Source organism: Artemia franciscana, unplaced genomic scaffold, assembly GCF_032884065.1.
Source record: "Artemia franciscana unplaced genomic scaffold, ASM3288406v1 Scaffold_1006, whole genome shotgun sequence".
NCBI lineage: Eukaryota > Metazoa > Arthropoda > Branchiopoda > Anostraca > Artemiidae > Artemia > Artemia franciscana.
In genome coordinates this window covers 41,761-63,034 of record NW_027062721.1, presented here as the reverse complement: position 1 = coordinate 63,034, position 21,274 = coordinate 41,761, and the positions used below count along the sequence as shown (strand labels likewise).

Sequence of the window (21,274 nt, the reverse complement as noted above, 5' to 3'; positions counted from 1 at the left end):
CTTAACGCCATCTTCTTTTCCTGACAGCACTGCCTGTTCCAAATTATATTTTTCAATTTCTGTAATAATATTCTTTGGCTTTCTTTCACTCCGACGAATTGGATAGTACTCGGTAAGTTTGTGGCTCCCAATGGAGTCACCTAATTTTACCCTAAAATTTATTTACATTAAAATTAATATAATAAAACTATCTATGTTTAACAACTGAGACTACTGACAATACATTAACATCAAAGTACTTTGTTGACCCTTGCTTGTACCATAGAGAAAAAGAGAGTTGCATTCCAATTTTCATATATAAACACAAGTATGCTTTAATTTCGTTGGTTTATTTTTGTAACGTATTTTCGAATTAGTTAGTCACAGTATTCCTTGATTCTAAAGTGTCAAATCGCGATGTTTCTTCGAACCTGAAATAATGACACGGTTAGGTCATTATCTTAAATATTTCCAGGGAAGATTCCTTCAGGCAAGCACTAAAAAAGACAAGACCTGTTTCCAAAACCATTCTAATATATCCAATTGATTGATATTATTTTAAGTTGTGTCAGTTCCATGACTTGTTGTTATTGGAAGGTGTTTCATAACAGAAATCCAAAAACTATATGGAACATATGATATTAAAGATTTTAGCTGACACCAAAGAAATATTTCATTTTGTGACCCTACTATTATTTTAATTGAACTGGGTAGTAATGTATTGCTTTTGTGGTAATTATATTTAAATCCCATTATTCCCTTTGTTTTATGGTTGTAAACTAAAATGTATTGATTTGTTATAAATTATTATTATGCTTGAAAAAATGCACTTGATTACAAAGGACGTCTTAAAATCAACTTAACAGAGTCAAGCATCACTAGCATACCTTTAAAAGAAACCAGGTATAAAGGGAGTCGGTCACTAATTTTTTTTTTCAGCTTTAGTTAAATTTCCACTAAACCATCAAAATTTCAGCTCAATCAGAGCCTGATTTTTAAACCTCCTTAGCCAATCCTCCCCCGAATCAAAATTCCATAAACAATGTGAGGAAAAAAATTGTTACCAGTTAACTAAAAAAGCACAATGAAAAGCAATACAACTTATTTGTTTACACCCTAAGATACAAATAACTTCTGTTTCCTCAAACACCCCCTGAGACACCTCTTCTTAGCCTCATTAGACTTTCCCCCAACTCATAACTCCAAACACAATACGAGAAACAAAGAAAACACTGATTAAAGAGAAAAAGCAAAGTGAATCTCCTAGTTAGAAACTATCGGGTCATACATCCACCACCCTCCGAAAATGTGAAAACGATATAGCAGGACTGTTGATAACCTAATTATAAATAATAAAACAGCAATTAATTTTTCCTATGTGGTGTCTTTCTACTATTAAAATTCCAGCTCAATCAGAGCCTCTTTTTGGCTTCCTCAGCCCCTCTCCCCAAACCAACTCTTAATACCATAAACAATATAAGAAAACAAATGAAGGGTGATGTTGATTAACTGAAAAAGCAAAACGAAATACAACACAACTTCTTTGTTTCCCTCTTCAAACACAAATAAACACAATAACATAATCAAATGATATGAGTTCAAAATAATGCATTCACGTTCTTCTGAAATAAGTAAGTATTATATCATATAAATATAAAATAACCAATTAGGTATTGAAAATAAAATCAGTAAGTAAATCTAAATAAAGACATTAAAAATTTTAAATCCCCTCTCTAATATGTCTTAAAAAAAAATCATGGGGTAGATAAAACTTGGAATAAGATCTTTCAATGCAATAGTTATAAATAACTTTTTTATTAATAATTGTTTTTATATTTTAAATGCATCGACAAACTCTCCAACAAGGCAGTCTATGTATGTGCCTGTCATAGATACACATAGAGGTATGCATGATACTGCAGCTTATCATTGCTGCAGATGCTAGATGACACTGTTTCAGGGCATATTAGATGGTACCACTGTTTCAATAATAAAAAAAAAAAATCAATTTCGTCCCAAGCCTTTTGGTTAACAATGATTGACAATTGATTAAAAAAAAAAAAAAATTAAAAGCGACAAAACGCTGGAATATCAGGGTTCGGACAGGTCGGTTCGTTTCAAATTATAGGCTCTGTCCTATTTTTATAGGATTTCCCGGGCCCAAATATAGGCCAAATATAGGATTCGGAAGTCTTCGGGATCAGATCTATGGTAGATGGCGTGGGATGCCTGGTCACATAAATTATCAAGTTTCATCCCGATCCCTCCAATCTAAGCGTTTTCCATGATTTTAGGTCCCCCCCCAATGGCACCAGATCCGGTCGGGATTTAAAATAAAAGCTTTTAGACACGATATCCTTCTAAATATCAAATTTCATTGAGATCCGATCACCCGTTCGTAAGCTGAAAATACCTCATTTTTCTAATTTTTCAGAATCAACACCCCCCCCCCCCCAAACAACCCCAAAGAGAGCGGATCCGTTCTAGTTATGTCAATCATGTATCTAGGACTTGTGCTTATTTTTCCCACCAAGTTTCAGCCCAATCCCTCCAATCTAAGCGTTTTCCATAATTTAAGGTCACCCCAAACTCCCCCCAATGTCCCCAGATCCAGTCGGGATTTAAAATAAGAGCTTTGAGACACGATCTGCTTCTAAATATCAAATTTTATTGAGATCCAATCACCCGTTCGTAAGTTTAAAATACCTCATTTGTTCTAGCTTTTCAGAATCACCCCCCCCCCCCTTCCCAACTACCCCAAAGAGAGCGGATCCATTCTGGTTATGTCAATCATGTATCTAGGACTTGTGCTTATTTTTCCCATCAAGTTTCAGCCCAATCCCTCCACCCTAAGTGTTTTCCAAGATTTTAGGTTTCCCCCTCAAAACTCCCTCAATGTCACCAGATCCGACCGGGATTCAAAATAACAGCTATGAGACACGATATCCTTTCAAACATTAAATTTCATTAAGATCTGACCAACCGTTCGTAAGTTAAAAATACTTCATTTTTCTATTTTTTTAATTAACGGGCCGCCCACTCCCCCCCCTCCAGATGGTCAAATCGGGAAAACGACAGTTTCTAATTTAATCTGGTACAGTTCCTGATAAGCCTGCCAAATTTCATCGTCATGGCTTACCTGGAAGTGCCTAAATTAGCAAACCCAGGACCGACAGACAGACAGAATTTGCGATTGCTATATGTCACTTGGTTAATACCATAAAAACACTATGCTACAATGAGATTAACCGAACAGACGGACCAAAGGATGATGAGGCGATAAACAATAAAAGGCTGATTCCGACAACCTTCCATGCAGGAGGGCCAACTTTGCACTTCTATCAGGGACATCAAACCTACGAATTATCTTACCATTGCTATACCAAGGGGGGGAGATAAAGTGAAAATTTACAATATCTGAAATAAAAAGTCCGAATCTGATTAACATCATTTTTCTTTAGAAGGGGATAAAGAACAGATGGATAAAGGACAGATTGATCACAGAATGTAGCATATAGCCTACCCAGTGCACGTCTATTATACTTCCCTCGATTAGCGACTATATTAGAATAGCCCATTTGAATAACTGGGCCGTATTCACATCAGCCAGCCAGCGTTCAGCCAGGAAACACATAAGTCGCAAAAACTCCAGTCTCATTAAGCAGAGACTGCTAGCCTATATACGGATCTTCGCTCATTTCGGACAGGCCCAACATGACAAAAAACAAAACATAGGCTACTAAGTCAACACAACAGCATAGTCCAGGCAGAAGCAGCTTACTAAGCCCAACACAAAGCATTAGTAAGTTCAAACATCTCAACAGTTGTAATTAATTATCAATCTACACCAAAAGACAGACAATTGCAAATCATAAGCAATGTTCTTAGTGCTCTTCAGCCGAAAATATAGGAATAATAGGATTTTAGCCAAGATATAGGCGTTTTATAGGAGTGCATTAAAATATAGGAACTTATTGGAATTTAGAGGCGAGTCCGAACCCTGCGCAATATATCAAAAGAGTATGGCTGTCAAGGCAAGCTAAACTGTTAGGCCGTCAACTATTGCGACTAAGAGAACGCAAAGGAGGTTTGTGGATACAGTTTAAAAACTCGGCGAAATGACATCACGATTGTTGGCAACGCTGCTCTGCTGCTCACAACACTCCAACCAGTGCCAAATTCGTCTACAAGGGATTCGACGTTTGATCTTAAGGGGTTCTTGATTAACCCAAAGGTGAACTAAACCATCTCTATCTCTCTGGACAGCAGAATCTCACCTGCAGAGCGAGAACATCATTAAAACAGACACAATACTGAGTATTAATGGGTACATTGGCCGTAAGGCTGAACAGCAAGGACTAGAGGCGCAAGCAATAGGACGCACAGTTGGACATCAAATGGTTGGGGCACAAGCGAACTAAGTTCGCTTTTCTAGAATCAATATATTATAGTAGGGGAAAGATACGGAAAAAAATGGTCGAACCAGGAAAAAATTGTTACAGAAATTATTTTTGCACCACTGTGTTCAGAAAAGAGAGCTCTACAACATATCAAAAATCTAAAACTCCATCCCGTTGCGAAATTCCCTTTTTTCACGTTTTTTGCGCCTATTTTTTAGATATTTCCAGAATCCGAGAATGAGGAACCGTGAAAAGAAAAGTAGTTTATTGATGGTTTCCCTTTTAAGAAACGATTGTTTTTGTGCTCTTTTATTAGACAGAAACATCACGTTTAATCATTTAATTCTTTTTTATGTTTTGTTTTTGTATGAAGTAAAAAAAAAAAAAAAAAAAAAAATCAAGCGACACACGATCACGGGGTATTTTTTGAAGAGGAGCACGAATTTTTCGGTTCAGAATGAGGGTTTTCGTTGTAACATTCACCGACAGCTCACTTATTCCCAGTTCTCTTTTTTAGATGGCTGAGACCGCAGTTTTATGTCCCTTCTGTGAACGTTCAATAGACACCTCAGAATCGTCGGTACTGGCAGAAAAAGGAGCTACGGCGATCAATGAAGCTAGCAAAACGAGAGGTACCAGCATCTCTGTCGAGGCAGGGAACCAAGTCCATGTTGCTTGCAGAAAGACTTTCACAAACAAAATATACCTGTCGAAAATTGAGAATGAGAGACGACGAATCTTACAAGAAAAGACGGAAGCAGAAAAAGTGGTACTCCGATCACGGACTCCAAGTTTCAACTTCCAAGAGTGTTGCTTTTTCTGCACTACAAGGATAAATCTCCACACTACCCACAGAAAAGGACACGAGTGGTACAAGGTTCGGACTAAAGACTTTGAAGAGAGTATAAAGGCAGTGTGCAAAAGCCGTGATGATGGTTGGTCAAATAACGTTTTCCGCCAAATATGTGCAGTTTCAGAACTGCACGCAGTTGACGCCATTTATCACGCAGCCTGTTCTTCTATGTTTCAATTAAATAAGAGCCTTCCAGCCAGATTTGCGACGCAAGAACTTTTTGGAATACTCGAAGATACTGAGCCAGATAAAAAACGTCCAAAAAGGGGGAGGCCAGGTCACGATGAAAGATATCAGGCGTTTTTGAAGCTGGCTACTTTTTTCGAAGAAACTGACGAAGAACAGTATACAGTCAGTGAACTTGTTGTTAAAATGGGAGAGCTCTTGAATGGGACAGACCTTGAACCGTACTGTAACAAGTACTTGAAGAGCAAGCTTCTGGAATATTTCAGTGACCAGCCAGTATTTGCAACTATTGAAGGTAAGGCTGACGTGGTGACATTCAAAGAAAAAGCATCAGCGATACTCCAGAATTTTTATTACTTGGACAAAACCGATTACGAAGAGAGTGAGAGAATCAAGCTTATTAGAGCAGCAGCAAAGATTATCAAAAGTGATATCAAAGGACTGCCAGCACAGAAGAAATCATATATGACCGCAAAGAAGATTTCTTCTGGAGAGCAGCTGGAAGGCTCTCTACCTGATAGCCTAATGGTGTTCTTAGATGAAATATTCGTTGGAACCGATATTTCCTTCAAAGTGCTTGCCATTGGCAATTCCATCGTTCAAGCAGCTCGCCCGCGTGCCCTCATTTGTCCACTGCAACTAGGCTTAGCAGTGCAACTGGATCACCATTTCAAGTCCAGATTTCTTATTGACACTTTACACAGCCATGGATTCTGCTCCTCCTATGCTGAAGTCCAGAAATTTAAACGCTGTGCATCAGTCCATGATGAATCTAGCCTTGCAGGAGTTACCTCCGCACATGCTGTGCAGCATGTAGCTGATAATGCAGATCACGATGTTTGCACGATGGACGGAAGAAACACTTTCCATGGGATGGCTCTGCTAGCAACAGTCACGCCTCCTCTCATTAACAGCCGATCGCCCATTCCGAGAGTTGAAGTTTCATTAGATGAAGTAGCCCAAAAAGGAAAAATTCCCATCTACCCTTACCGCTTAAGTGAGACAGTGCTTTCAAAGGTGCAATATGAGAAGATCCATGGCAAAAATGTCAACGACCCGTATGCCTCACTCGATCAGCTCTGGTTAGCTACCGGGTTCCTGAATGTCCCAAGGCCGAGCTGGAATGGATTCATGCAGTCAGTTTTCTCTAACCAAATACATCACGAAACGGGAAACCTTCGCAGCAAGGCAAGCGTCTTGTTTTTGCCCATGATTGACCTCCCGTCTAGCAACGAATCCTGCCTTTACTCAACCTTGCGCTTTGTAGCTTCGCAAGGCAGAACCTACGGATTCACACCCGTTCTCACATTTGACCAGCCGCTCTGGTGGAAGTCTATGAAGATCCTCAAGTCCGACACGACGAATGAGCTGAGTAGTATTGTTCTCAAGTTAGGCAGTTTTCATTTGATGATGAGTTTCGTCGGATGCATAGGACACCTCATGGAAGGTTCTGGTCTGAAAGCGGTTCTGGAATTGGTATACGCGACTGGTGCAGTGCCACACATTCTTTCTGGAAAAGCGATTTCTAGAGCTGTTCGAGCTCACATTCTCGTGAGCTCGGCCATATATGCTCATCTCCTCGAAGAAGAGCAAGCAACGTTGACGTCTCTAGACATGTCTACTGTCTTCGCTAACGTACTGGATGGATACCTCCCACCCGAAGATCTCAGTCATGATCCCCAGCTCAAGCAACTTGAAAACTCTCAAGCAGAGACGCCAAGACCTGCTGACTCAGAGAACTGCGAAGCTCTGGTTTCAGTATCTTGACATGGTTGGGATACTGCTTAAGTTCATACGTGCCGAGAGACTAGGCCTGTGGGATTTGCACCTACAATCTGCAGTAGAGATGCTTCCGTTTCTAGCAGCATCTGGACATAACCTCTATGTCAAGTCGGTCTGGATATACCAGCAAGAGATGGCTAAGCTTCAAACTAGTCACCCACCAATCTTCGAAGCATTTGAACAGGGAGGTCACATCATTAGAAGATCAGAGCGACGCTGGGCTGGGCTCTCGGCAGATCTTGTCATCGAGCAGGAGTATATGAGAAGTCTGAAAACATCAGGCGGTCTTACAACTGGAGGTGGGATGACAGAACAGCAAAGAGCCATTTGGGTTCTGTCAAGACCAGCATGCCTGGAGATCAACCTCTTGATGCAAAATTTGACAAAAATTGGTTACTCGACAAGTGAGCAGCACCGCGACATTAGTTCCAGTAGAAAGGAGCGTGACTTCGACGATACCCAGAAGCTCGTCGGATACTTCGGAGAATCTTCTCCGTTCAGAGGTGACAATCAGCTTAGAAACATTGCCAACGGCATAACTTCTTCCCAAGATGTTAATGTTGACGAGGCCGATGTGGCTGGAAAGTTGATTCTAAGTAAGATGACGGGCAAAACCTTGAAGGAGCAAGTCTTCAAGAAAAAAGACCAAGTGACCCTAATGAATGCCAAAAAGGCGGGGTCCTCTGTGGTAGCGCACATAGATCCGGCGCTCCTTTTCCAGCGGTTTATAATAGTAGCCCAACGAACTGACCTCCGAGAAGAATACTTCAAGTACGAACTTTGTACGATTCCTCCTTCTCTTTTCGAAAGCGATGGCCTTATGAGAAAAGCAAATAAGCCAGAACTTGCAAAAGCGATCTTTCTGGCTTGCGGGATTGAGACTCAGTCACCCTCAAGACCTGCTTCTGCGTGTAACATCGTCTTGGATGGTGGTTCTCTTCTACATCGAGTTCCATGGAAGGTAGGGTCAACCTTCAAGGTCATCTTTGCTTCATACGTCCATTACGTACAAGCAAGGTACCCTAGTGCGATCGTTGTGTTTGACGGATATGAAGGTGGTCCGTTGTGACGGATAGGAAGTGGAGATAAAAGCTTTTCTCTGAACACATTAAGTTAGAACCTACCTTGTCTCATGGTGTTTGGCGCTGAGGTGTTTCGTCATTCCTGTTTATTGTTGTTTAGTCTTTTTTTTTCTTTTTCTAAGCCTTTCGTTTACATAGCCAAATAGACTACAACGCTGGTAAGAGTTTTTTTCCCCAAAGACACAGTTTTTCCCCCCCTTTTTTTTTGCTGATAAATATTTTTCTTTTGGTCAGGTAACGAAATGAGTATCAGAAATGAATTCAGAGCCAAAAGCTGATCTAAAAAGATGTGTAAAACATTATAGTTTACGTTTTTAATTTTTTTCCTGGTTTTGAGAAAATAAATAAAAAAACATTAAAAAAAAAACAATTTCGCATCGAGCTAGAGATTTAGATTTTTGATATGTTGTTAAGCATTTTTTTCCGGTCCGGATGGTGAAGAAACCATTTCTGTACCAATTTTTTCCTGGTCAAAACCTATTTTTCTCCTACTATTAGTTAAGAACAAAAGCACTTACTTTCTTCGATTTTTATTTTTCACTAGATCCTTCTTTGGTTGAATTTTGAGATTCGATGAACTAGTTGATGGAGTGAGCACCTTCTTCTGCTTCGCTTCCCTTTCTACATCCACCACATGATCTTGTGAGCTGTGGACGGAGATATAGTTGAGCTATCCTGCGGAGGTCCAACCTTCTTTGGAGATGCAGAGAGCGATCTTTCATTGATGGATACCATCTTCTCATCTAAATGATTCTCATCTTTAGATATAACTTCCACCTTAGCATCTTTAAAGGGAAAGCATTTTGCAGACAATGTTAATTTGCCTCGGGTTTGCTGAGATCCTTTAACATTCGTAAAAATCTACAAAATAAGCAACATTACATAATTTTTTAGACCTAATTGGACAAGCATGACAAAGAGAAATATAAAAGAAACAAATAGATTAGGCAAATATAGGTCAAAAATGATATTTCAAAAAAAGGTAGACAATATTTTGAAATACCAAGAAATTCCGATATGACAAGCAAAGAATGAAGCTGTAATATCTTCAAGAGTATTTTGTGGGGTGAAAGAGACTCAGGGAGAATCTGCTGTTTTTAAGGTGGGCTTAAAAAGAAAAAGATTCTAATGTGGGGGTTATTGAATTATCTGGATGACTGTTTGCCTTTCGGAGAAAGAAGAAAATATATTTGGAAGGTTAGAAGAAGAAAAGAAGAAAGAGAAATATAGAAGGAAAGTTAGAAAGCAGAAAGCACTTTTACATCTTCAAAGTCAAGATGTCTGAATGAGAGTATTTTTCACCTGAAGAGAAATTTTAAAGATAACATATGACCAACAAGCGTAACTGGGAGTGTAACTTGTTTTCTATAGAAGTGTGAGGTTTTTGTTTTTGGGTACTACAATGTATATTTTTAATTAATGATTAGCTTAAACTTGAATCCAATTCCAGAACACCATTATAGTAAATTCATTATATTCTTCAAGAGAAAATACTAAAATACTAAAAAAATACAACAAATCGGAAATATATTGGTATTTATTTATTGTATTTATTATATTTATTGATATTTACTATAGTTAGATTCTTTAATGTTCATTACATTTATATGCATTTTGATATCTTCTATTTCATCTTTGATTTATTTAAAAACAGCAACTCTAATTTATAAGATTTGAGTTTTTTCGTCTTTCTCTTTTTTTCTGCAAAAGGTTTATATTTCTTATTATCGTTTTATGTTATCTTTTAGTATTTATTTACTCTTTAACCCGTTTTCCTCTCTTTCTCTTCTTCTCGTTAATGACGGCTCCCGGATGCGAAGCAAAAACCTTTAGATTTTTATTTAAAAATAACCTAAAAAAAATATAGAAAACATAAAAAATAGAAATATTTCTATTGAGAAAAACACAACAATATTGAAAGAGGTGTTTCCTAATCTCGAAGAAGATATTGAATACAAGTTTCAAATTCTTGCTATTACCTCTAAGGGCCCTGGAGTTAGCGTATTCATGAATGTTTGTCCCCTATTTTTTTAAAAATATAATATTGACGTCTTTTTTGTTAGTGCAACGGTTTTAACAAGTAATGGCCCGACAGGTAGCCTGTACATACAGAGATATTATCAAGCTTTCTATATTCATCTATTGAATTTCTTGAGCACGAATTTAGAAATCGCTATCACAGCATTCAGATATCATAAAATTTTTCAGGGTAGTTTTAAGCCAGCTGCAACGACCTATAAAAAAAACCGATCCGGGTACTGAAGAATCCACCCTAGTCTTATCATAACGTTGGCAACGCCAGTTCTTTATTTTTCTTAACGCAGTTAGGTAGTTTTACACTTAGCGAGTGCCAAGTTTGAAAAAAAAACGAACCCGTGTGAAAAATGAGCGAAAAATTAGCAAAAAGAACACATTATCATGGAACTCTAGAAGTGTAACTTTTCTGTTTACTTCAGCAAAAGACAAACACTGTCATAAATCTAAGCTATGCATTAATATGGATACTATCAACATTATTAAAAATTAAAACTTCGAATTATTAGTTAATTGGATTACCTACAAAAACATCTGATAGGAACACTAATTAAGGCTATTCTATTCCATTTTATATATCCCTTTAGTTGACAACTGACAGATCAATAGAATCCTTGCTTTCTTCTGTTTAAAAATACTACTTTTATTAACGCGATTCTCCCTGGTTGAAAGCTAATGCTATTTCCTATTGCATTGAAATGCGTAACGAGATTTCCTCCTTTTTCATTGGCTTAATTGCTCCTTGAGGGGCGTGCCAGAATATCTAAAGACTGTTGACTTAAGCTGACCGGCCAACTTAAGCCAATGAGAAATATGGAAATCTTTGATATTAAAAATTATTGCTAAAAATCATATGTTATAACTAGAAACTTAAGAATCTTTGGGATTATTTATCGGTATAAGATCTACAAAACGACACAAACGTCAAAGCTGTATGATTAGTAAAGTAAAAATAGTAAATAGTAATGCATAAATAGTAAAGGAAGCATATCTTACATGAACCCCCTCCCCTGAAATGTTTGTCCGACTCGTAAAAACATAGTAACAAAAGCATAAGAACATACTTTGATGCGCTTTTAAAGTTTTTTTGTACCTTTTCCTCCCAACAATAATACTAGATATGGCATTGCACGGACATCACAACAAAAATATTGTTGCCCGCCTGGACACATATTAAGTCTACTTACATCTGAAAACCTTCATTTTCTAAAATTTATATTTTGGTTGTGTAATTTTTTAAGAAATAAAATAAAGCCTGATAAAAAAGGAGGTTTGTATCAAACACATTCATTTACAAAAGTTTTACCCCACCAATTATGGAACATCTCCAATTTGTATGGAATTATAAAGAAGGCCATGAAATATTTCATAATTATAGTTTACGAAATTCAATAAAATAATAATTATAAAGCCACTATATAAAATACATATAATAGTGCCGCAACACACACAAACACAAAAAAAACTACCAGAAACACGTTATTCAGTCTTACCAGTCTCCTGTCAGTGGTACTAACTCATGAAAATGTAGGAGGGTAGAGGCAAATGTATCTTTTTTAGGACTAAATGAGGCTATTTTACGCTTTTTTTTAATGAAAACACAAAAAAAATCTAAATCTAGACGTCATCCCCCAGTCAACTCTGTATTTAAGCTTTAAACGAAGTTGGGTTAGAAGAGATTTCAATTTCTTACAAAAAGTAACAATTTTTTACTACATTAAGCAGAACTGAGGCAAAATTTGTATTTTTTTGAGTGGAGAGACATGAGGGAGCTTAATGAACCTTGTGATTTTAGGCCTCTCTTTCATATGCACCAGGACACAGATATGCATAGATAAGACGAAAGAGACTCAAAGACACCCCCCTACCCAAAGAAACATACCAAAACACTTCAACTCACATCCAGAAGACTAAAAAGATAGTTACCAATCTACGACTTTTGATTACTTTTTTTATTTCCTCTAGAGTCAAATACAACTAATTAAATGGTAGGAAGAATTGTACAGTATTACGAAAAAAACAGATTCCTGAGATTTTTTAGGAGGAGACAGAGGGGGGGGGGGGGGGTATAATGAAGACGATCCCAAATACATTATCATCTGAATACAAATCTGACACAGAGACATAGACTTAAATGGACACTTATGTTAGAGGCTCATCTATGGCTGGTTGGTGGTGAAAATGGGAAAAGAAAAATTTTATTGCAAAAATTTTTCAAATGGATAACCTTTGGACGAGTAGCAGCCCCCCCCCCATTTCCCCTGTAGATAGGCTAATACAAAGCTTGCTGTATTTCAGGTCTCTTTGAATAATTGAATCCAGCACTAGCCATTACACCATAGAATTCCAAAACACACAAAAAATGCATTAAATTTACTAACCTGATTTAAGACGGTTTGCTTTAAATTTTGATCATTTCATTTAGGTTTTACTTGCTGAGTTTTTCCAGTCTGTGTTAGGGGTTTGATTCTAGCTTTCTCTTCTAGGTCATTGCAACAGCCAAACTTGCATGTCAGGATACCTAGAAGAAAGACATAGGAAACAAAATTCAGCAAAAAGAAATTCCCAGCTTCAAATGTCTATATTTATCAAATTCTAAACGTTTGGATTTTTTCTGATCAGTTTTGTTTTCAGAACAGGGGAATATGTCACCTAGAACATTACTTGTTCTTGAAACGATACACATCTTTTACCTAGCATCCCCTAACGGCTATAGTGTCATATACCAAAAACAAAAAATACATGTCTTTAGAACAGTTTTTTTTTATATTTCCATCATAATTAAAAAAAAAAAATAATGACGCCTGCTTCCCTACCAGCTCAAGGACACAACTGCCTCGTATATATGGTATGATAAACTGTGACAAACAACACAGAAAAGCTTAAATTGGCAAAAAAACTTAAAGCTGAAAAAATTTTTTTAAAAAGGTAACAAGTCAAATTTGCTAATTACTGCAAAGCACCTGTTATCAACACACCACCTTTTCACTAGTACTTTTATTAACAGATTACATAGCACAGAGAGATGGTTTTTCTTAATCTTAATGGCACTTCTTGGAGAAAATCTAAAGTTTTAATAGTTTTTGGTAGGTTATTGGTAGATGGGTAACTCAAGCTATCTACTTTGACACGACTAGAAGCAGGATGGCAATAAATTCTATAGTTGAATATTTTCAAAACCTAAGATGAAAGTCCATTGTAAAAACTATAATGGTATATACTGCTTTGGGTATCATACACCCAGATTCTACACCAATTGACTACCAGTTATTGCCTTACATAAATATTGTTGATGCTATGCCTAAAGGTCATATCCAATATTTTTACACTTCTGAGGTAATTGCCAAAGCCCATTCCCCTAGCTGTACTCAAAGAGATGATCATCAGGATAATGTAGATCAGGAATATTAAAGCATGATTGAACAAGCATTGCCCAGTTGATCTTCCCTTTGAATTCAGCTCACCAAACAGCTCTTGGCATTGGCAATTGGCTCTTGGCCTTGTGGCAGCTTTGGCACTTCAATAGCAATGTAATAATTCTAAGAGGCAAAATAATCTGCAACTGAAATTAATCAGCTCTTACACTATTATTGAAAAAAACTGCTTGTTCTTTTTTTTAGATTTTCAGTAGGGAGAGTGTGGTTAAACAAAGAAATAGGATTTTAAGGCGGAGCTAAAGTTCTTCAAATGTTTTGTGTCTAGCTATGTCAGACTCGTAAGTCTTAATGGCAATCAGCATCAAGCTGAATACTGCTGATGCTTTTTAGACTGAGAGATGCTGAAGTCAAAGTGATAAGAGAAGAATGGTAGGGATTTAGAAAGGGTAGAGGACACATTGACCAAATTTTCACTCTTCAGTTAATAATAAAGAAGTGCCTGAGTTATCAAACACTTTGGTCCTTAATATTATAGATTATGAACAAGCGTTCAATTCTGTTGATGGAAGAGCTTTAGCAGAGGTCTAATCATTGTATGGTGTACCAGACAAATACATTAAAATGATTAGTGCTATGTATGAGAATAACACTGCTGCAGTTAAGGTAGAAAATGGGGTTAGCAGCTGGTTTCGTATTAAATCAGGAGTTAAGCAGGGCTGTGTTCTATCCTCCTTTATATGGATCATTTTGATGGATTTTGTCTTAATTAGCACATGAAAGGCAATGGCAGAACACTGAATCAAATGGGAGGGAAAAACTTTTGTGGACTTAGATTATGCTGATAATTTAAGCATCCTAGATAAAAGTGTGAGCAAAATAAATAAACTTTTAGAGGCTTTGCGAGTTCAGGGTGCTAGAATTGCTTTGAATCAGGATTGCCAAAACTTTTTGGGACTAAAGTGTCAAATTGAGCAATAAAGGGACACTTTTAGTGTCCTCCTAGAAAATTAGCCATTATACTTTAAAAGTTGACAAAAAAAGGCTTTAAATGGTTTTCTCTTAACTCCAGAGCCAGATTTGCGGTCTTCTTTTTCAAGTAAAAGCAAAGCGGTTCTTCAAATAAGTAAAGTCCCATTTAAAACCTCAAATCGCCTTATACGCCAAGAAGAGAAAGAATTTAGTACAATTTCTCTGGTTCTCTCGAACCTTCGGTTGTAATAGTTATTCTTCTTCCGAAAACTCAGTAAAGCCCGACAGTTTTCGTTTTCATTGTCTTTGGAAAAAAAAAATTAGAAATGCAGTCTTATTTCAGGAGCTGCAGAAAATGTTGAGTCATTTGTGTTGCGTTTGCGGTTTTACAGTAACGTAAAGAAATGTTGGAGTACAACTAAGATGAATGACAAATTGTGTTGTTTAGTTTATGTGTTTTCAGCCAAAATGTCTACTCTGTACGGCGATAAAACAAAAACGGCGATAAAACCTGTCTTCACTATGAGCCGCCCCAGCCGTCTCGGCCGAAAAACGCCATAACGAAGACAGGGCTTAAAATATTTGTGCCAGCAGACCACAGATACGATGTCTGTCGCTGCCGACACGGCTTAATTGCCCTCGCTCCCTCTTTTCCTTCAGTAGCATATCAGATCTTCTACAAAATTTTGTCTACCATTTCCCACAGACTGGGGCTTAATCATTTTAAGCCAGATTGGGCAATGGTGGTATTCCTCTATCTCATGGTGGAGGAGTGGCTTTTTTTTGTAAGTGTACCCTCCCAAATCGGATTTTTTCATCTCCTGAAAAAGAGAACAACTCAAAAACTGAAGTTTTATGGCTCTGGACCAGACCCAAAAACCTCCCAAAAGACGTATCTTGCATGATTTTTTGTATTATTTATTACCCTCCTCGTATTGGATTTAAGAAGGAGCTGACGGCATATCTGCAATTTTATACTGACAGAATTTGCCGCAAGTACCCCTTTGATGCAATTACATTATGTGGTCATTTTAATGAGCTAGACCAAAAGTGGCTTAGCGCTGCTCTTAGTCTTGATCAGGTTGTCAGGTCACCTACACGCAGTGATAAAACCCTAGACTTGATTTTTACCAAAATTGAAGATTACTATTTTGCCCCAAAAATTGCCCTTCCATTAGGGAAAAGTGACCATCTATGAATCTTTTGGACCCCTTTATCATCCTTTCCCCCTAAACCATTGATCAGTTATTCAAACAGGCCCATTACTAACGAGAAGATTTCCCATTTAAAAGTAAAACTTAGCTCCAAATCCTGGGCCAATATCCTATGTCTTACTAATGGTAAATAAAAAAAATTGATAGTGGATAGATAAAAAAAATTTGTGCCTAATAAATGAATGCGATAGACTCTTTAAGGAAGGATTTTTCCAAGAATCTCGAAAACTTCGAAACATTGTTATTAGTAAAATCTGTAAAGCAAGAAAAGAGCACAGTGATCACATGCTCAACAAGTTACTGTATTCTAACCCTAAGAATTTCCACAAATATATCCAAGATCTCATGGGAAAGGTCTCTTCTAAGTTTCTCTTGCTGGATAGTAATGGCGACCCTGTGACTGCGGACATCATAAATGATTATTTTGCTTCAACTTGTAAAGCTCACCCGCCACTCCAAAATACACTGGCCAAAAGTGCAGTGATTGAGATTCCTGTGATTGAAATACATCAGACTCAGCTTAAACTCGAAAATCTTGAAAAAAATAAGTCAGTATACCCAGGTGATATCCCTACCAAATTGAGTGTGAAATGTGCCCCTTATTTAAGTGTACCTCTAACTGGAATTTTTAACCAATGTTTTGTAGATGGTGTTTTTCCAGTCTGTTTTAAGCGAGCTATTATGTCACCTACACCGAAAAACAAGACCCCAAAAGTTCCCTCCGACTTAAGACCAATATCAAAAACCTCTATTTTCTCTAAAATTTTTGAAAGTTTTATTTACAATTTCCTCTTTAACAATATTAAAGATAAAATTAATCCAAATCAGTTTGGCTCTAGGCCGAATCCTAGCACCACCCATTGTTTATGTTATATACTTCACACTGTTTTCAAACATCTTAAGTAGTTCCTATGTTGAGGCTATTTTTGATGATATTAGCACAGCCTTTGACAACTTGAATCATCAGACAATTACTGATAATGCAAGGGCTTTAGGTGTTAGAGATTTTGTTTTACGTATGGTAGCTAGTTTTTTGTCTGATCGTGAGCAATGTGTAGTCCTCCCTAACGGAGATTCATCAGGTTTTACCTAGATTTCCTGTAGAGCACCCCAAGGGACTAAACTGGGTCCTTTGGTATTTTTAATTGTTTTTAACAATGTTTTACCAAACTTTGACAACACTTTTAAATTTGCAGATTAATTGATATTAATTAACCTTTGTCAAACCCCTAACACTTTGGGCGTTAAACTTGAATCACTCATTAACAAATTAAAGAACGACCTTGACAATGTTAAACTCAATCTAAGCACACTAAAATGCAATTTAATCCTATTCTCCTTTTTTAAAAATGTACCCCAAATCAATAATTACCTTTGCATTCCAAATTTAAACATGGTTAAGCTGCTTGGATTGCATTTGGACAATGACCTCAAATGGAAATCTCACTCTTTTCACTTATTTAAAACAAGCGGTTTCCTCTTTAAATATTTCTCCATTCTCAAACGGTTCCCAAATCAATCAAGAACCTTAAAATAATGTATTTTTCTTATATAAGACCTTGTCTTGAATGCGCTTGCCCTGTCTGACACCCTGGGTTAACCACATCCCAATGTTCCAAAATTGAAAGCATTCAAAAAAGAGCTATAAAATCTATACTGGGGCCGTCCTATAATACTTACAATGAAGGTTTGGCTAGACTTGAACTCACTACATTGGAATCACAACGTCACTTCCTTACCATGAACTTTGGGCACAAGTGCCTTAGTTCTGACTATCATAGACGTTTTCTTCCCCCCTTCAAAGAATACCCCCTAATTCTTCCTAATGCAAGACTTAGTGCTTGTAGAGCTCCAAATACCCAACTTGACTTGTGTCCCCAATTGTTGACCATGAGGTACAAAAACTCTTTCGTTCCCTATTTTGTTTCACCTTTTTTTAATTGATATAACTTTGTAACTATGTTTATCCCTTAACATTTATTTTATCATTGTATTTGTTCTGACGTGCTTATGCTTTAATGCAGAATTAAACTTTAATGCGGAATTCCTGTACAAGAAATCTGTTCAAATCTTCAGCTTTCATTTTTGACAATAAAATCAATTTCTAGTGGTTAACCATTTTGGAGAAAAAAACTTCGGCTACATCAATCTGATTTCCGTTATTTGGTTTTCTGATTGGTCAGCAAATAGGTCAGGTTCAGATTCATTCTATATATTCTCATCCTTGTCGTCAGCCTTGCAGTACCACCTCAAAAAGTTATTAAGTAATATTGGCGAAATCTGACACCAATCCACCGACGCAGCACTACAAGTAACCATCTGCTTTACATGCATGAGGAAATCCACAGTTTTTATTTCCAACCGATTTCGCAAGTTAGTTTTAATGTTTGTTAGTTGAGAAAATTATCTTTCAGCACCAGCACTTGAGTGAGGTAACGCGCATAAGTTCAACATAAAGGTTTATAGTTCAAAGAATTTGGGAGTGCTGTCCGGATTCTTCCCATCTAACAAGAGCTTCCATAACTAAGATGATGAGGAAACTAGCTCTTCACCACCAGACTTCAGGCTCATTTCTTCTTTGGAATCTGGCAGGCTCAGGCACTGGTTTTCTAGAGTGTCTCTAGCAGACTCTATCTCGCTCTGACTTTTCCCCAGGAGTTTGCTAAATCTGATGGTTCTAATGGACTAATCATTTCAACAGTTCCATTCATGGCAACTTTCGGGTCTAAATACTTGAGAGCTTGTAACGTCTTATCTTTATGATTAACCCACTTTCTCATCTGCTTCACCAGTTCGACGTAGAATCCTAAGCAAGTCAGCCTAAACTGTTCAACAGCTTTCCCTGATGCTCCTTCTTCATTCACTTAAGCTTCTGTGTTGGGATCACACAACACATCTTTGTAGCTTCAGGGATCAAGAGGCAACTCAAAAGCATCACTTCTGTTCAGGATTCCTAGTTTCATGAAGCATCTCATGATCACTTTCAATGTCGATCTGAAGCTTGTTATCAAAGTGTGGATCGTTGTGTCCCCAGACTGGAATGTTACGTTCAATGTATTTACCTTACCAAGCACAGAAGCCAGAAAGTACAGATATTTCTTAGTTGTAGGCTCTTTCATGTAGGCTTGAATCTTGGATGCCTTATCTTTTGAAGCCTTGTCTGCAGAGGGTTCCTTTGACTGTTTCACAAAAAAGGTAACCAGGGATGACCACACTGCATGTGATTGGGTAGGTACAATTTGGCCAATTTGCTTATGAAATGGCTTGGAAGCTTGGTTGGTTTCAATAACAGTCTTCTGTTTCTGCTTTAAACAGTCCGCCAGGTTACAAAATGTAAAGCAAAACATTTTTCACTGTTTTTCTTGCATCCTTTCATCACTTTGGGCAAAAAGCACATTTTCTTAGTTAGCACTTGGCACACTAGATGTGATGTTCAGTCAATGACAGTATTACATGTTTACAGTTACCAGAGAATTTTCTTGTGGGTTAGACTGTGCCCATATGGAACAGGTCCACCCTCTCAAATGCATGTGAAACTAAACTGTATATTTACCAAAAGATTAATGTCTTAATTCAGGAAATCAACTGAGGTTCACCCTCGTCCAAGAAATGATTAAGCAGCAGCAAATCAGATCAGGATCAGATAGTTTGCTACTAACTACTATCCAGGCCGAACTTCTGCATACTCCTGTAGACTGCAAGTCATAAAACACCCTAAGCTTTTACTTACCAGCAGCAATATGCTTGCTTCAGTTTTTTATCAAAAAACTTTTTCTAAACTCTATTGAACAAGTCACATGTTTCACCACGTTTGAATTTTTGCGCTTTTGAAAAGAAAAGCAGTGCGGATACGATAAAATAATCCCTAAGACGGAAACGAACCTGAAAAGCACAAATTAAAAGCAGTTACAGTTAAGAAAAAACTGAAAATAAATATATATGGTACTGATATTGAAAAAATGCCAAAAAGTGTCCTTTTTTTCAAAAAGTGGCCTTTTTTCACCCAATAGTGGCACGGTGTCACCCAGAGTGAAAAAGTGTCAAAAAAGCACTAAAAGTGTCCCTTTGGCAACCCAGCTTTGAATATTAATGTTAAGAAGACTAAGTCACTAAGGCTAGGAATGACTGAAGATGAAAAGGTGACGTTGGGTAATGAAACAGTTGATTTAAGGGAAATTGGAACTTTTAGGAGGGTGTAAAAAGTGAGGCTTTGAATAGATTGGGACGGAAGAGGAGCGTGCGTAGCTGTGTTGGCCTTAGGCGGCTTGGTGCTGTGGTGAGTTGTTATTTAGTAGCAGTTGCTGAAAATGTGTTCTAGGATGTTCCATAACAGTTCAGGAAGCATCACAGATATCTCCATTTGTAACTACATTTGTTTAAGCTGGTGAAAATATAGGCTACAAAAACAAGGATGATTATGGCAATTTTACCGAGTGGTTCCATTTGAAAGAGCCAAACTGAAAGAACATTACACAGAGAAACAGATTAAGAGAGTGGCTATAAAATGTATCCCAAAAAAGAATATTCAAACATGTCAAAAAATTAATATTAATTAATTATCAAAGTGCACTATAAAGAAACAATTATCCTTATCAAGAAGCTTAAGATGATAGTAAGATCTCAAAAAAACCGTTGATATAGAAACAAAAGCTAATTTCTAGACACTTGTAAGCAGTAAGTACAACACTTGTAAAGCCCTTACTTTTATCTCTGAACTTATCTAAGCAGTAAGTGAACATAAACAATTATCATTTCTTTTGTTACTTTATTTACCTTTCTTACCATTTCTTCTGTTACTTTTATCTCTAAAATTATCTAAGTGGTAAGTGAACATAAGCAATTACCATTTCTTCTGTTACTTTATTTACCTTTTCTTACCATTTCTTCTGTTACTTTCATCTCTAAAATTATCTAAGCGGTAAGTGAACATAAGCAACTACCATTTCTTCTGTTACTTTATTTACCTTTTCTTCTATTTATCTTTTCTTACCATTTCTTCTGTTACTTATATCTCTGAACTTCTCTAAGCAGTAAGTGAAAATAAACAATTACCATTTCTTTTGTTACTTCGACTTCTTAAAGATCTACCTTCACTACAGACTGTTCCATTTAAGACCCCATTTGTAAGCTGGAAAATGGAAAGACAATTATATCAACAAACTGTGCTACTATAAAAACTGACCTAAGCTAGGCCAGAGCAAACTAAGAAAATAATTTTGAACTCAGTTTCAGAGGCATCAAAAAGCAGTATGAGAAGCAACATATTTTCATCACATGCCCTTTTGAAAAGAAAGGATGGCTGTAGAAGCTTGAGAAAGGGCTCATTTTATTGGAGATACATTGTTCTAGTGCCTTTTTGAAGAGTCAAGAATTATTCAAAAGTAACTAGCTTCCCTGC

The 21,274-nt window shown here is 37.1% G+C and overlaps 1 long non-coding RNA gene across 1 annotated transcript; it reads right to left on the bottom strand.

Annotated features, from left to right (window-relative positions):
• Window positions 1–21,016, bottom strand: LOC136042273 (uncharacterized). Its single transcript, XR_010621225.1, has 4 exons — window positions 20,929–21,016; window positions 12,698–12,837; window positions 8,801–9,143; window positions 1–151 (listed from the first exon to the last, which is right to left on the bottom strand). It is a non-coding gene; the product is annotated as an uncharacterized LOC136042273 (long non-coding RNA).
• Window positions 21,017–21,274: the final 258 nt, after the last annotated feature.